This window comes from Pseudophryne corroboree, chromosome 3, assembly GCF_028390025.1.
Source record: "Pseudophryne corroboree isolate aPseCor3 chromosome 3, aPseCor3.hap2, whole genome shotgun sequence".
NCBI classification, from domain to species: Eukaryota; Metazoa; Chordata; class Amphibia; order Anura; family Myobatrachidae; genus Pseudophryne; species Pseudophryne corroboree.
Genome location: NC_086446.1, coordinates 292,156,849 through 292,174,318, shown reverse-complemented (window position 1 = coordinate 292,174,318; position 17,470 = coordinate 292,156,849). Strand labels below are relative to the sequence as shown.

Below are 17,470 nucleotides of genomic sequence, written 5' to 3'. Positions count from 1 at the left end.
AAACTCACAGACCGGGCAAGGAGGGCATTAATCAGAGAGGCAGCACAGAGACCAAAGGTAACCCTGAAGGAGCTGCAGAGTTCCCCAGCAGAGACTGGTGTATCTGCACATGTGACCACAATAAGCCGTACGCTCCATAAAGCTGTTCTTTATGGAAGAGTAGCCAGAAAAAAAGCCATTACTTAGTGTTAAAAATAAGAAGGCACATTTTGAGTTTGCCAAAAGGCATGTGGACGACTCCCCAAATGTATGGAGGAAGGTGCTCTGGTCAGATGAGACTAAAATTAAACTTTTCGGCCACCAAGGAAAATGCTATGTCTGGCGCAAACCCAGCACATCCCATCACCCCAAGAACACCATCTCCACAGTGAAACATGGTGGTGGTGGCAGCATCATGCTGTGGGGATGTTTCTCAGTAGCAGGGACTGGGAAACTGTTTTGAGTCAAGAGAAAGATGGATGGTGCTAATGGGGTAATACTAATTCCAAGTTGATCGCAGCAGGATTTTTGATAGCAACTGGGCAAAACCATGTGCACTGCAGGGGAGGCAGATATAACATGTGCAGAGAGAGTTAGATTTGGGTGGGGTGTGTTCAATCTGCAATCTAAATTGCAGTGTAAAAATAAAGCAGCCTGTATTTACCCTGCACAGAAACAAAATAACCCACCCAAATCTAACTCTTTCTGCACATTATATCTGCCTCCCCTGTAGTGCACATGGTTTTGCCCAATTGCTATCAAAAATCCTGCTGCGATCAACTTGGAATTACCCCCTAAATACAGGGATATTCTTCAGCAAAACTTGTTTCAGTCTGCCTGTGATTTGAGAGTGGGACAGAGGTTCACCTTCCAGCAGGACAATGACATGAAGTATACTGCTAAAGCAACACTTGAGTGGTTTAAGGAGAAACATTTAAATGTGTTGGAATGGCTTAGTCAATGCCCAGATCTCAATCCAATTGAGAATCTGTGGTCAGACTTGGAGAATGCTGTTCACAAGTGGAAACCATCTAACATGAAGGAGCTGGAGCAGTTTTGCCTTCAGGAATGGGCAAAAATCGCAATGGCAAGATGTGGCAAGCTCATAGAGACTTATCCAAAGCGACTTGCAGCTGTAATTGCCGCAAAAGGTGGTTCTACAAAGTACTGACTTTAGGGGGGTGAATAGTTATGTACGCTGAAGTTTTCTGTTATTTTGTCCTATTTGTTGTTTGCTTCACAATAAAAAAAAAAAATCTTCAAAGTTGTAGCCATGTTCTGTGAATGAAAAGATGCAGACCTTCAAACAATCCATTTTAATTCCAGGTTGTGAGGCAACAAAACATGAAAAATGCAAAGGGGGGTGGATACTTTAGCAGGGCACTGTAAAAAGAATTTAAACATACAGAATTAAATCAACAGCAGCATAGAACCTCAAAAATAAGAGTGGGTTGACCTAATTAATACACTGACCACTGCACATTATGCTTTAAATATGGAGTCCATTCTTTAATGGAAAAGTGATTCTGTGGATAGTATAGGAGTAAAATTCACAAAATTCCACTTTTATTTGGTAACTATAGTTTCATTGGACATATTTGGATGTGGTGCAGTAGTAGCAAGATAAACGCTAGTCTGTGAAAAAGAGTCATATAGCTAAATATTTATGCATGTTATCATTATTAGAAAGTAATTCAGTAGAATATTATAATAACTTCATAAACAGTGGTACAGTGTAGCTGGAAGGCGGCGGCTCAGTTTTCTACCTACACTGCCCTTTTTTTTTTTTTACAGCCTAATAATGTAGGGACAACAAAAGCAGTAATATATTCCTGGGTCTTGTATTTAGAAGAGGATAGTTTAGTGGGAACAAATTCATATTGCCCAATATTTCAGTTATTTGCAAGGCAGTCTTGATTTTCTGTACAGGGCCATTTAAAAAAATAGCAGAAATAATTTCAACCTTTAAATATTGAAAGTGAGTCACCCAAAGCTGGGTACCCGCGTGTATTCATGTCCACATTCCCAGTTGGTGAAGTAGTATAAATCCACCCAGTTCACACCCATTTGCTGCATCAGACCCTTTTATTTATTTTTTCCCAGTTATTTATATAGCGCACACATATTCCGCAGTGCTTTACAAAGAATATTTGCCCATTCACATCAGTCCCTGCCCCAGTGGAGGTTACAATCTATATTCCCTACCACATGTACACACAGACACATTCACTAGGGTTAAATTTGTTGGGAGCCAATTAACCTACCAGTATATTTTTGGATTGTGGGAGGAAACTGGAGTACTCTGAGGAAACCCACGCAAATACGGAGAGAATATACAAACTCCACACAGTTAGGGCCATGGTGGGAATTGAACCCATGACCCCAGTGCTGTGAGGCAGTAATTCTAACCATTACACCATCCGTGCTACCCTTTTGAGCACAAAAAATTGTGACTTCCAGGAAAATCAGGATGGTTTGGAGGGTATGCCTATGGGTGTGAATCAGAAATGATGAGATTTTATTTCATGCATGCCAGATTAATTCTGTTTAAGTGAAAACCGCATCACTGTGTATAATATAGGTATGGATCATTAGATCTACAAACAAAAGGTCTACAGTCATAAGGTCGACCACTAATGGTCAACATGCATTAGGTCGACATGGTCAAAAGGTCGGCAGGGTCATTAGGTCAACATGAAAAAAGTAGACAGTAGTAAAGGTAGACATGGTTAAAAGGTCAAAACAACATATTTAAGTTTTTCTGGTGTCGTTTTTCCTGTCAAAGCCTGTGGAACCCCAATTAGTGTACTGCTTCGCTCATCATGCTTCGGGCAAGGTACTTCGCTACGCTCTCCACAATTTACTTTTCCTTATCGTAGTCCATGTGGATGGTATGAAAAAGTTGATTAAAAGGCTAAAAACCACAAAAAAAAGCTGTTTCTACCATATGTGCATCGACCATTTGAACCTGTCAGCCATAAGCAGTGTCGACCATTTACATTGTCCACGTTTTGACCATGCTGATCTAATGACTGTTGGCCTGTTCATGGTCGATCGATACCATCCAATATGTATACAATTAGGGGGCGATGTATCACACACTGGGCAACTTCTCCACTTTATCACTCTCCAAGGCTTGATACACTCCCCCTTAGTGTTTTGATTCATTATGGGTATTAGACACACACTACAGGTATAAGCAGGAAGAAAGTCAGGTGCCTGGACATACATAAGACACTGATGGTTTCTTGTAGAATTCTCCCTGCAATCACTAATAGCTCTAGTCTTACTATGGGCCCAGATTGTGCAGATCTCACTTCATGACTGCCTAGCGCATTCCTCTGATGAGTGGTGGGCTCATTGCCAGAGAAAGCACAAGGGAGTTGGCACCTGCCAGGGACTTACAGTGGATGAGTGTGAAGTGGGGGTGGGGAGCGTAACCAGAGTTATCTGTCTATGGAAAGCTCATTGTTTTAAATCTCTGGGTCCGAGAAGTCAAAAAATTCCTATTGAAAATCAAATCTATAGTGAAATTGTAAAATAGAAAAGCCCTGGGCAACCTGTGGCTCATCAGGTGTTGTAAAACTACAAGTCCAGCACTGATTTCTTGTTCTGAAAATGGTTCTTGAAAATAAAGAATTTATTAAAAAAACACAAAACCTACAAGTCTCAGTATACTCTTCAACTAATCAGGTGGTAAAGCTGGGACTTGCAGTTTCACAACAGCTGGAGAGCCACAGGTTGAGCAGGCCTGAAATAGAGCAACACTAGCATCTGCATCTACATTTATGTAATAATCAAATTAATAATTAAGCATTGGCTCTATTAATAATAATATTTGGAAACCAAATCCCTGAATAGTACGCATTTTTTCCACGGCCATGGAAACACATAGGTCCACGGCTTTTCGTATATCCAGTTTTTGCACAGAAAAAAACAGGCTATAATTGGATAGCCCAACAATGGCAAACACCACAACAAAAGCCCTTTTTTTCCTTGCGAAAAACGACCACAGCTAATAGGATAACCCCCTACAAGCTTGAGTACACACCTGAATGATTTTACAAACAACGTATCGGTCCTTCCAATTTCAATGATACAATGCAGAACACATGATTTCAAGCATACACATTTCACAATGATCATTCCAATGACGTGACAGTGGGGATTGGCCATAGGGGTCACCTGGAAGATTCCTGGTAGGCCGACGAGTCTGTGGGACCTGTATTGTGTGTTATCATGTGGCCCTGGCCCCCACATGACAGGCAGCCCACCACACTCTGGGCTTAATTCAGAGTTGATCGCAGCAGCAAACTTGTTAGCAAACGGGCAAAACCATGTGCACTGCAGGGGGGGCAGATATAACACGTGCAGAGAGATTTGCACGGGGTGTGTTCAACTGAAATCTAAATTGCAGTGTAAAAATAAAACAGACAGTATTTACCCTACACAGAAACCATAAAACCCACCCAAACCTAACTCTCTCTGCACGTGTTATATCTGCCCCCCCCTGCAGTGCACATGGTTTTGCCCATTTGCTAACAAATTTGCTGCTGTGATAAGGTCTGAATTAGGCCTTCAGTACACTGCATTTTCCCCATTCATGCTGTTATTCCATCTCCGCAGTACAGCAAATCTGCCATCCAGTGATGCTGCCATGGCTACACGGTATGTTATACCTCTTGTGCTGCCCATGTTGGGCCACTAATAGAAAATTTTACAGGGCCACTTTTAGGGGGTAATTCCAAGTTGATCGCAGCAGGATTTTTGTTAGCAATTGGGCAAAACCATGTGCACTGCAGGAGAGGCAGATATAACATGTGCAGAGAGAGTTAGATTTGGGTTTTGCCCAATTGCTATCAAAAATCCTGCTGCGATCAACTTGGAATTACCCCCTTAGTTCCCAATCTGCCACTGGTCTCAGACACAACTGCTTCAAAAGATGCAAGGAAGACCGCAATTGCGTACAATCAGGCCTTATGAGGAGGGATCTTGTCCCCCTCAACAGACTCCACCCCCTCATCAGACTGCACCCCCATAAGGGCTGCTTCTGTAATGCACCACAATGTGAAGTATTATAGTATGTCTGACATTGTGCATTATGCTATAATGCAGGTGTATGTCATCATATAACTGACACACCGCAGCTCCCAGCAACTGCTCAAGAGCTCAGGAGCAGGACACATGACCAGTCAGGTGGTGAGACCAGTGACAGTTGGGAGAAAGTGTTGGTTGGTGAGAGCTGAGCTGAGGTAATCTTGAGAGGAGAGCTATGCCATCAAGTGTGTGCTGAGGTGGCGTGGGGGTGATGGAGGAGATGGAGGCAGACCTTCCTACCACAATGGTGGTCAGAGAGATGGCTTTACCCCCATGAAAGGCAAGTCTGGGGGTGCAGATGTAATAAGAGTGACCGCAGCAGCTTCCATAGCGGCAGTGGGTGGAGTTTTATCTGGAGCCCTGGCAGTTAGTAATGCCTCAGAGTGGACCAGGCCTCCCCAATTAAGGCAAGAGGTGGGCAGCAGTAACAAAGGAATAGTCCGTGGGAGCAGATTGTCCGGAAAGATACAGAGTATCCCACACTGACAGCTACGGACAGCATGGAGACCTAACACAGACACTTGGAGAGGTATAACTGCGATTTACCTTAGCACCACATAGTAGGAGCCATCACAGCTCAACAGGCACTGGCTATACAGGGAGTCAAAACAGCACCTGGAGCATTCTGCATGTCACGCTACCCGGCTATAGCACTATATAAAGTACCCCCTTCAGAGGTAGCTATATTTGCCTAGAACTGATTTTTAGCATTCAAGCCTGCAGTATTCTGTACTATGTAAATGAACACTGGCGCTTCCTTTCAGTCAGGATTAAGAGCAGGTATTGCCGTCAGATATCCTGCTATAATTTAACTCTTACCAGCGATGCAGCTAGTAAAGCCTTTATTTACACTAATGCTCCTGCATACTTGATTGACATTACAGAAAGTTAGTGAAGGAAAGCTGCACATGAGGTAAAGAGAGAGACAAGGAGTACCGTAAAAGGATATTTTACATTGATTATTACCCTTGAGGAATTTAGACAGCATACCCCACAGAGTAACCAACGCCTGAGTACTGTAAACCCTCACATCCTCAGGGAACTATAAGGAAAAGGCAGCAACAGACTAGTTGGAATTAATGTACTAATTTGCAATCTTGCTAGGAAACGTCACTTGAGAGAGGAGTAGCTGCAACCTAGAGAAAGTCTCTCTTTTGTGCTGGTCATGAGTAGCAACTATTGAAATGGGAAATTTGCTCGGAAACATTTGCCTAATTCCATTAATCCCTATTGGAGACAGGACACCTAACCTAACATGCACCATCTATAAAATACTCAGCTGAACTTTGTGATTTAAAGTTATTGGAGATATTGATAGTACCGAGTAGTGTAAGAGTGACTAAAGGTATTGCGCTATTGTTTGCATGTGTAGTAGTAATGGTTAACAGCTTGTTTTAGACAAGCTCTATTAACAATTAGTATTGTATTTATATAGTATTGTTGTCGAATTCTGTTCTCTGCAAATTGAAGTATTCACAGTGCAAAAGAATATTTGTGTAATTGCTGGTGCACTTGTCTGGAGGTATTACAGTTGAACCATATGGATCCAGGTACTTGCAGAGAAAACAACTCCGGGGGCTACCAGTTCCAGAACAATGAAATAAATGTATTATTTTCTTTTGTGAAATTTATTGCCATTGCTTAATATTGTAAACTGAATTACCAACTTACCTGCATCCGTACTTGTGCATTACATGTTGCTTCCATACATTTCTCAGACTGGTTTTATATCCCAATCTGGCCCTGCTTTTAGTTGTGTGTTTTGGGTCATTACCATGTTAGATGACTAATGACCTGTGACTGAGACAGCTTTCTGATGCTGGGCAGTACAGTATGTTTTGCTTCAGATATGCCATGACAGTCTTGAGTTTTCATTGTACCTTGCACAGATTCAAGGCAACCATTGCCAGGTGCACAGCAGCCCCAAAACCTAACCAAGCCTCCTCCATGTGTCACAGTAGGTATGGTGTTATTTTCTTTGAAAACCTCAAATTTTATCCGTGAACATAGGGGGGTCATTCTGACCCGTTCGCACGCATCAGTTTTTCGCTGCTGTGCGAACGGGTGCAGAATGCGCATGCGCGGCGGGCGCAGGGCACGTGCGCGATGTTGGCCGGCGACAGAGGTCGCCGGCTTACGTCACGGCTACCGACGGAAGCAGTCGCAGCGGCTACCGACGGGAGCGGTCGCAGCGGCGACCGCTAAGAAGATTGACAGAAAGGAGGCGTAGATGGGCGGAACCGGACCGTTGGAGAGCGTTTTCGGGGAGTGGTGAGTGAAACGCAGGCGTGTCCAGGACAAAGGAGGGCGGAGGGGTGACGTCAAAGCCGGCCCCATCACTGCTGGATCCATCGCACAGGGTATGTCCAGGGCTACTCTACTTCTGCTTGAAATTTTTTTTAGCTTAGCAGGGATGCACAAGCGATCGCAGCCCTGCTAAGCTAAAATACACTCCCCCATAGGGGTGGACTGTTGATTGCAGCAGCAGCTAAAAGTTGCTGGCTGCGATCAACTCGGAATGACCACCATAGAGCTGATATGCCGTGCCAAAAAGCTCCAGTTATGACTCCTCATCTTATGCCTCCCAGAAGCATTGTGCCACTGTCCGTATGCATTTCTGCAAATTCCAATCTCGATTTTTTAGTTTTTTTTTCTTCAAAAGGGAAGTCCCCCAGGGTTGTCTTCCCTGTGGCAGGGCTGGCAACAGAAAGCGTGGAGCCCAGCACACTCATGTTTTTGGACCCCTGCATCCAAATAAAACAAACAAAAAAATGTATTGCGCTGGCCTCCCTCTTTATACCTTTGCCCTGCTGAATACTGCAGTGACAGAGACAAGGGTGGCACATGAACGTAACTTTCAAGTTTTGTGAGAGGCCATGACCCCACAGAATCACAGGGTCAGTACCCCGAGCCCCGGGATTCATTGTCGCCAGGCCTGGACTTTGGTGTACAGTGTCACGGTCCGGCGGATCGGGTTCCGGGACCAGCGGTACTTACCTGTCCGGATACTCTGGCGCGGTCCCTCCGGTGGGGGTGCGGGCTGCTGGCAAGGGGCACAACTTGCAGGCATGTCTGGGAGGAGAGGGCTCAGAGGCAGCAGCAAACATTTGTGCAGCTCCCAGCTGCAGAGGTCCGGGATGGGCGTCGCCGCCTTGGAAGGGTCAGCTAATCTAAAACACTCAGTCACCTGCAAGGTTTGCAAAACCAATGTGAAACAGTCTGCAGGTATAAATCTAGGGATTTCTGGGTAAGCAAATTGCCAGTGCAACGTCTTTCACACAGCCTTGTGTGTGCTAGTTCCCTGTGCTCCACAGCATTGCTTCTAAAGCATCCTGTTCCCTGAGTTCTCACTTGGATTGCTGGATCTACACCCGGTTATTTCTCCTCGTATGCTGACCTCTCCGAGTCACCATCCCTCTCAGCGAGTCTCAGTTACCCCAGTCTACAGTCTTCCTATCCGGGTTTCCGCCAGACGTTCGTCCACAGACGTACAGGTCCTGCCGACGCAACCGCTCTAACAAGTAAACAGCTAGGGCACCTGTGGAACCTCCTTTAAAGCTCTATGAAAAGACTTTCATTCAACCTGCTCGGCTAATCCTGCCTAAAGTCACCGATATCAAACCGCACGCCACAATTCCGGATTCACAAAACCCAGTCCTCGTGACATACAGCTTGTACCTCTTTTGAAGTTAGTTTTATTAGTCTTCCATATGGACGATGACAACTTGTTGATGGAATATAGCTATTTTTTTAAGTACTTGCACTAATGTTGGCAAAGTCTACTTCCAACATCAGATCCAAACAATCAATTTTCTGATTGTTACTGTTAAATGTATATTTTAGATTATATTCATTTATACTGAGTTCCTGAATTAGATTTTGTACACTACTATCATCTCTGCCATACAATGATTAAATGGATGCATCATATGTACAATGGAGCCTTGCACCCTAGGCAGGGTGTAGTATGGTATGCCTGCGACCGGGCTCCCGGTGACCAGCATACCGGCGCCGGGAGCCCGACCGCCGGCATGGCGAGCGCAAATGAGCCCCTTGCGGGCTCGCTGCGCTCGCCACACTGCGGGCACGGTGGTGCGCTACGCGCGCCATGATATTTTATTATCCCTCTCGGGGGTTTTTGGACCCCCACGAGGGAGAAAAAGTGTCGGTATGCCGGCTGTCTGGATTCCGGCGCCGGTATACTGTGCGCTGGGATCCCGACAGTCAGCATACTGAAGACCACCCCCTAGGCAGTGTCGGACAATGGCATGAAGGCTCCACCGGAGGAATGCAGTGGTAAGGTCCCAAGCTTAAGGGTGTGGCCAGGCTCCAGAGCTGGTGTAGCCAGCCACCACAGAGGTTTGGCTAACCATTAGAGAGTGCATTGGTTGGGTCCCCTGATAAACATGTATATATAGTAAACACAGCTAGTGCATGCATGAATATGTACTTTACTTATAACAGCAATGCACTGTAGAAAATACACCATAGTCCTGTGCGGGATGCGGTTACATTGCCATCAGCTGGAATCCCGATCACTGATAACGCCGACAGACGAAATCCCGGCTAACAGGGGCTATTCCACCTCGTGCGTGGCCATGACACCCATAGAGTGGGAACAGAACCTGTGGCGAGCGCATCGAGCCACCGAGCCCAAAGCATGACAACCGCAGCGAGCCTGCAAGGGGCTTCATTGCACTTGTTCCCCTGCCGGCATTCTGGCAGTCGGGATCCCGGCACCGTACAAAATCAAATGCGATCGCACACTTGCACGGGCGAATTTACACTCTCCTTGGGCGGCGACTATCTGATCGCAGGACAGCAAAATTAGCAGCCCAGCAATCACATCTAAATTAGGCCCTATATGCTTGCCATTTAACAGTAGCTCATCTTTCTTTAAAAAGCAGTGTTTTCATACATTCTAATTTCCTTTTTTTTTATCTATACACGTAAATTAAAATGGATGATCAATCCAGTTAAGCGCTTCACTGTTAAGGGCCCTACACACTGGCAGATAACACTGCACGATATGAACATTCTCGTTCATCAATGAACGAGAACTCGTTCATATAGTGCAGTGTGTAGTGATAAAGCTAAATATTTATCTTATTACATTCACTATAAAATGGGTAAGAGACTCGGTACGCAATTGGCGTATGGGGTACCGTAAGGGTACGCATTTAGCGTAACAGACGCTTAGCCGTGGTCGAGACGCACATGTGGCACGCTCGCTCACAGCTTAACGCTTGGTGTCGAGCACGCTATAGGCGGCCAACTACCGTAATGCTACGCTACCGGCGTAGCGGACGCTCGTGACCACGAGGGGCACACGAGCGGCGCAGACGCTCACGGGATGACACTCCTTGTATGCAACTCAATGAAAGGCTGAGCCTATACTGTAAACCTTGGTTTTGTAATGTGAGCACAATGCAATGCTAATTAACCTCTATTGTATGAAAGCCTCTTGAGCGATTAAGACGCTCTGAATACTCTCAGCAATGTAATAAACACACAATACCTTGCTAAGGTTCCAACACCTTTACTAACAATATCTAGCTATGTAAAAGTTAAAAACAGTTAACAGTTCATACACTACAGGCTAACATCAATATCTAAGCAGAATAACTACACATAAATATACAATAGCGTCACAATCTTATACAATAACAGAGAGAGAGAGAATATGGCAAATACAGTCGGAGATTTAGAATGATCACAGAGAATAACTTACACACACTGGGGAATGATCGCAGCGCAGTCCTGGTACCAGCTCCGAGTTAGTCAAGATGAAAACCGTTTGTGGAGAGAAGAGACTGAGCTGGCCAGGCTGGCTGTCCTTATATACACTGCGTACAGTATACTACAAAGGGACCTACAATCTCATTGTTCATTGGACACAGGAATGTCTCCTCGCATCATAACAAAAGGTCATAGGTTAGTTTGAACAGGTGGGCTGTGACTATATCAAACTGCTCAGGTGGGAGGGAATCTGAGAATTCCCGCCGCATGGATAATGAACCGCAAATATAGTAAATGTCCAGAAACTACTAATAGACATAACTATACGCAGAACGATTAATCTTTACCTAACCAGCACCGGATTGTTTCTAATAAAATGTTCTTTAGTTAGGTACCAAACACCACTGCTCAAACCCTGTCTGACCCTTCGTATCATGCAAAGGGGAATTTCTCTGTCCAGCGACCAGTTACATTAAACAAACTTCCAGTCATTATTAAGGGGAACATTATCTATAAAACATACTATTTGGTTTTATTATTTAACGATTGAGTCGCCCGCTAGACGCACACAAACTCTACCGTAAATGCACATACCACGCGCTCGAGCGCATGGCCGAGGAGGCGCCATCACGCAGCTGCGAGTATCCGCACGCACGGGAGAGAATGTGCATGTGCAGCGGGCAAGCGCATGAGGTGAATATATGGCAACGTGTAGCATGATATTTTTCCGACTTTGACAGTCCACCCTTTGGCAGTCATCAATAACTGCCACTTCCTAAAACAGTTCAAAAAAGAAAAATATATGTCATCCTGAAAATACCATTTTATGATTGGGTAAAGGGAGGAGAGGAGCAGGTGGGAAAAAGGTATGACTTAGTGAATTAGTAGAAGCATGTGTGTATGAATCCATGTTTGAGGGGTCATGTATCATCGTGCCGTACGTGTTTTAAATCAAGCTTCGAGGTATTGCGAAGTATACATTTGAATCCTTCTTATCCCGTATTACGGGTCTGTGGATGGGCTGTCAAACTTTACCGAGCTCTTTTCGGCTTTTGGTTGCAACAAATGGGGGAGCACATTTAGTTGATGATACATGAATGGGGGAATATGTGAGTGCTGATATCTGTATCTATATTCCCTATCGACTATGTGTGTCATTACCTGAAGGTTGTAGAGGTGAAGATAAGAAGCAATTATTATAAATGCAGTCGTAAACTATGTGAGTTTAATATGCATTTGATGATTGAGGTCTTGTCTGAAGTCTTGTCTTGATGTACATGTTGTCTGATGTCTCTCGGTGCTTTTGCTATAAATAACGAGCAAAAGTTGTTCCATTGTCCATAAAGTTACAGTCTCTAAAGTGTTGGGCTATCGTAAAAATTAAAGTCACTAGGGAAATTGGGGGCTTGTAGCATAGTTCATCAATGGTCTGTATAAAAAAGGTTGTCAAATTCTTCTTCCAAGCGGATGTCTTTGTACCTTGGAGGAAAACAAAGGAGAAACGAGTGAAAGAAACGGACCGTGGAATCACATTTTCATCACAACATTGTCTCTATCGTTGGGTCATAAATCAGATTAGTTGTTGTTATTACAGTGTCTTCGCTCCTTAGACTCATCACCCTGGTATTACTTTTACTCTTCGTTAAAACCCGAACGCATCTAAATATCAGGCCAACCAATATGACGACTCCCAGAATACACAAAAGAAATTTCTCTACATCCATAATAATACCTTGGGCCCGTACTCCTAAGCCCGAGAACCAATTTCGTGGGTTCAACCATGACACCCAACTGGTCAGCTCATTACCCACAGCAGCGAGTGTGAGATTGTGTTTCCTTCGAAACTCCCATTTTAATTGTAGAATGTCATCCATCTTTTGGTCTATGACCTCGGCTGGGTCCTCCGTGCTGTTTGTAATGTACGTGCAGCATTTTATTCCATATTGAGTTGCTAGGGTAACACAATACCCGCCTGTCACAGCTGTGAGGTAATTAAGAATCATCCTATGCTGAACCAGTTCTGTTTTGTAGGCTTGTAACTCTTTCCCAGTGTACCTGAATGTGTCGTCATACATTTCGGTGATATTGTCTAATAAATTTGCAAGCGCAGATATATATTTATAATTTATCACTCCTCTGGCGGTACGAGTGATATCTAACGCAAGTAGGAATTGAATCCCGGTGGATTCATGGATCAGATCAGAGGCTGAATGCTCTGTCCTCTCTATCAGGTGCCGTTTAACGACGTGCTCGTAATGAGTGTGAGTATAAGGAGCTTGGGCACTGCGGTGAATATCTTTCATTTTGTTATGGGTTACAGTCATTACTTCAGGCAGTACTTTTCCAATATAGCACAATCCCTCTGAGTTTGGGGCAAGCCACTTATACGCCTTCCTCCCGCATATGAAATATGCATCATCGGGGAGAACATATGGGACGGAGTATGACATTATCATGTTACAAATTTTCCATGTGAAATCTCCTAACCCTAATTCTCCCATCTGTTTAGTACACGTATCTGTTTGTACGATATGTGCACAGTATCCTGGTGATACTTCTCCAACTCGCATGGTCCTACTTCCTAGAGTGTACCTATACCGGAAAAATCTTCCATGGTCGGCTATCTGGCGTATAAGTTCTGTGTCTATGGGCATTCTGTCGGGTCTGTATGAAAAGGTCATGGTTTGATTACTCCATGACACTTCCCAATTTCCCGGCTTTCGGGGATTGGAAATGTTAAAGCACACTAAGGACCTATCCACATGATATTGGTGGAGCTTCAAACTAGGAGGACTAGAGATATTAAACCTCTTGTCCACCGGCCTCCCACCACTTAGCTCAAGTACCTCTCCTACAGGTAAAGGGAATGGTACTAGTCCTGATTTGCTATGACCTTGAGGTACTTGAGAGCATACCCAACAGTCTGTCTGGTTTAACACTTTACCCACTAAGGAGTGATAGTCACTCAATGGATGCCGGTCCATGTGAACATTAAAACTGGACTGACACTTCTTGAAGCACCCATCCTCAACTATATTGTCACAATGCCTACAGATGCAGTTCTCTTCAGCTAACAATCCTTCACAATTCCTTCTATTGTCAATGCTACCAGATCGTTTTCTGATACTCGCCTTTACTCGGAGATTATGTTGCTCTTGGAAATTTACGCCTGCATCCTGGTCATTAGAACCCATTCCCGATCCTTTCTCGACCTCCATGGTACTCTCACCGAAACAGACTGCTCTGGTCAACATCATGGTCAACAGGAAAATCCGGATCACAGTCTCTTGGGGCAAGTCCATCTTAGAGGAGTAAAAGGAGAAAAATAAGAAAGGGGAAAGGAAATAGGAGGGAGGTGGGAACTGGAGAAAATAACAAAAGGGAAAAAGAAATCTGGCTCGACAAACGCCTCCGGTCTTATTATTCTCAGCGCTCAGGTGTCGTCTCAACCTTCCCGGAACAGACACTCTAGTGATACAACCTCTACCGTCTGTTCTTTATCACGGGACCTCTCTGGGTCAGCGACCTTTTTACAATGAGACGAATGGACCCAAGTCTCTCTCTCGGCAACCTTCAATGCTGTTGTGCTGGTCAATAAGACTTGATATGGTCCTTCCCATCTGTCAATAAGGCAACCTGAGCGTAGAAAATTCCGTATCATTACATAATCCCCAGGTTCAATGTCATGACAATTACTGTCTGGCAGATCAGGAATCACCAACTTTAGATTATCATTCTGATTCCTCAATTGCTTACTCATCTTAACCAAGTACTTTACGGTTACTTCATTGTTACATTTCAAATCATCCTGGGGGTTAATCATAACATGGGGTTGTCGACCAACAGAATTTCAAAAGGAGACAGATTAAGAGGGGACCTGGGAGTGGTTCTGATGCTGTATAATACAAGTGGCAAAGCTTTGGGCCATAACAGTCCTGTTTCAGTCATTACCTTGCTCAATTTATTTTTAATAGTGCTGTTTACTCTTTCCACCTTCGCACTCGCCTGGGGGCGATACGGAGTGTGCAGCTTACTATTAATTCCCATCAACTTACACATTGTTTGAAAGACTTCACCTGTAAAATGGGTACCCCTATCACTTTCAATGATTCTAGGGATACCATACCTACACACAAATTCCTGCACAATTTTCTTTGCAGTAAATACAGCGGTATTTGTGGCCGCGGGAAATGCTTCAACCCAATTTGATTACACATCAATACAGACCAATACATATTTTAAATTTCTACAAGGTGGTAATTGTATGAAATCAATTTGTATTACCTGGAAAGGACCATCTGTCGGAGGGATATGGGATGGCTCTGTCGGTATTGCCTTTCCGATATTCTTCCTCAAGCAGGTGAGACATGTCATCGCTCTTTTACCCGCATGGGAAGAAAATCCTGGGGCGCACCAATAAGCTCTTACCAACTTACACATTCCTTCTTTGCCTAGATGAGTCAGCCCATGTGCCGCTTCCGCTAGACTTGGAAGGTATGCTCTGGGTGCCACTGGCTTACCCTGTCCATCTGTCCAGAGTCCTGAGGACTCCTGGCCATATCCTTTTGACCTCCAAACTGCCTTTTCCTGTGGGGAACACAAATTTTGCATTTCACACAATTTCTGTGTGTTTACAGTATTAAATACCATCAGTTGTGTACTGTCTGTTTGTATGGGGTTACTAGCTGCTGATTTAGCAGCTTCGTCTGTCGGCTGTTACCAAGTGATACCGGGTCTTGGCTATATGTGTGAGCTTTACACTTGATAACAGCCACTCTGTCGGGTTCCTGTATTGCTGTTAGAAGTCTTTTGATGTGGGCTGCAGGCGCTACGGGTGTGCCAGCTGCCGTCATGAAATTTCTGAGGCGCCATAGGGCCCCGAAATCATGGACTACTCCGAAGGCATACCTAGAATCTGTGTAAATATTGGCTGATTTGCCCTTAGCCAATTCACATGCTCTGGTTAGGGCAACCATTTCAGCAACTTGTGCTGAGTGTGGTGGGCCTAGCGGTTCCGCTTCTATGGTACCTTGGTCATCTACGACTGCGTATCCAGTACACAAGTCTCCCGAGTCCGTCTGTCTGTGACAACTACCATCAGTGTAGAAAGTAAAATCTACATCTTCCAGTGGGTTGTCACTGATGTCAGGCCTTGCCGTGAAATTTTGGGTCAAATATTCCATACAATCATGCGTGTCATCCCCTGTATTAAATCCTCCTTCACCATCACTCTCATCCTCCACCCTTTGTGCCTGTCCAGGCACACCTGGGAGATACGTTGCAGGATTTAATGCGCTGCATCTCCTTATGGTGATGTTTACGGGGGCCATCAATGCCAATTCCCATCTTGTAAACCGCGCTGATGAGACGTGTCTGGTTTGGGCCGAATTCAGTAAGGCTGACACTGCATGTGGTGTATGAATTGTGAGGTTGTGTCCTAGCACTACATCTTCGCTTTTTGTGACTAGCAATGCTATTGCTGCAACGCTTCGCAAGCATGTGGGGAGGGATCGCGCTACCGTGTCTAGCTGAGCGCTATAGTAGGCTACCGGCCTGCTGGCATCACCATGCTTCTGAGTTAAGACACCTGCTGCGCACCCAGCACTCTCTGTTCCGTACAGCTCAAAGGGTTTCCCATAGTCAGGCATACCTAATGCCGGTGCCTGCGTTAGGCACTGTTTAAGTCTCTCAAATGCCATCTCAGACTCTTCTGTGTGCGAAATCCGATCAGGTTTGTTTGAGGAGACCATCTCCTGCAAAGGTAAGGCTAGTATGGAAAAACCTGGGATCCAGTTACGGCAATACCCACACATTCCTAAAAATGTTCTAATCTGTTGCTGGGTTTGTGGCAGGGTCATGTCACGAATTGCTTGAATTCTATCAGCGGTAAGGTGTCTCAGTCCTTGTGTTAGACAGTGTCCCAAATACTTCACACGGGTTTGGCATAATTGTAACCTGTCCTTGGAAACCTTGTGTCCTGTGTCTGAAAGATGAAACAGGAGTTGTTTCGTATCTCTCAGGGATGCTTCCAGTGAATCTGAACACAGCAGTAAATCATCCACATACTGTATCAATATTGATCCACTCTCTGGTTGGAAAGACTGTAAACAATCATGCAGGGCCTGTGAGAAAATGCTTGGACTGTCTATGAAACCTTGTGGTAATCGAGTCCAAGTGTACTGAACTCCTCTGTATGTGAATGCGAATAAGTGTTGACTGTCAGGGTGCAGAGGTACCGAGAAGAAAGCGGAGCAGAGGTCAATCACAGTGAAAAATTTGGCAGTGGGAGGGATTTGCATAAGGATGACAGCTGGATTTGGCACTACAGGGAATTGACTCTCAACTATTTTGTTGATCCCTCTTAGATCCTGCACTAATCTGTAACCCCTCCCCCCACTCTTTTTAACAGGGAAGATGGGACTATTGGCAGTGCTGGACGTTCTTACCAGAATGCCCTGTTGTAGCAAGCGCTCTATTACAGGGTAAACTCCTAACTCCACCTCTGGCTTCAGAGGATATTGTGGGATTTTTGGAGCCTTCCTACCATCTTTTACTTGCACAACTACTGGGGCTACGTTTGCCATCAATCCAGTGTCTTGTCCATCCTTGGTCCAAAGTGATTCCGGTATCTGGGAAATCATTTCCTCTACCTTGG

At 44.7% G+C, this 17,470-nt stretch overlaps 1 long non-coding RNA gene across 1 annotated transcript in view; it reads left to right on the top strand.

The window, feature by feature from the left end:
* Nucleotides 1-5,145: 5,145 nt before the first annotated feature.
* The window catches only part of LOC135057716 (uncharacterized), a 100,560-nt gene continuing 88,235 nt past the window's right edge, over nt 5,146-17,470 (top strand). Inside the window, exon 1 of the long non-coding RNA XR_010244320.1 lies at nt 5,146-5,356. This is a non-coding gene — a long non-coding RNA (uncharacterized LOC135057716). The remainder of the gene's footprint in view (nt 5,357-17,470) is intronic.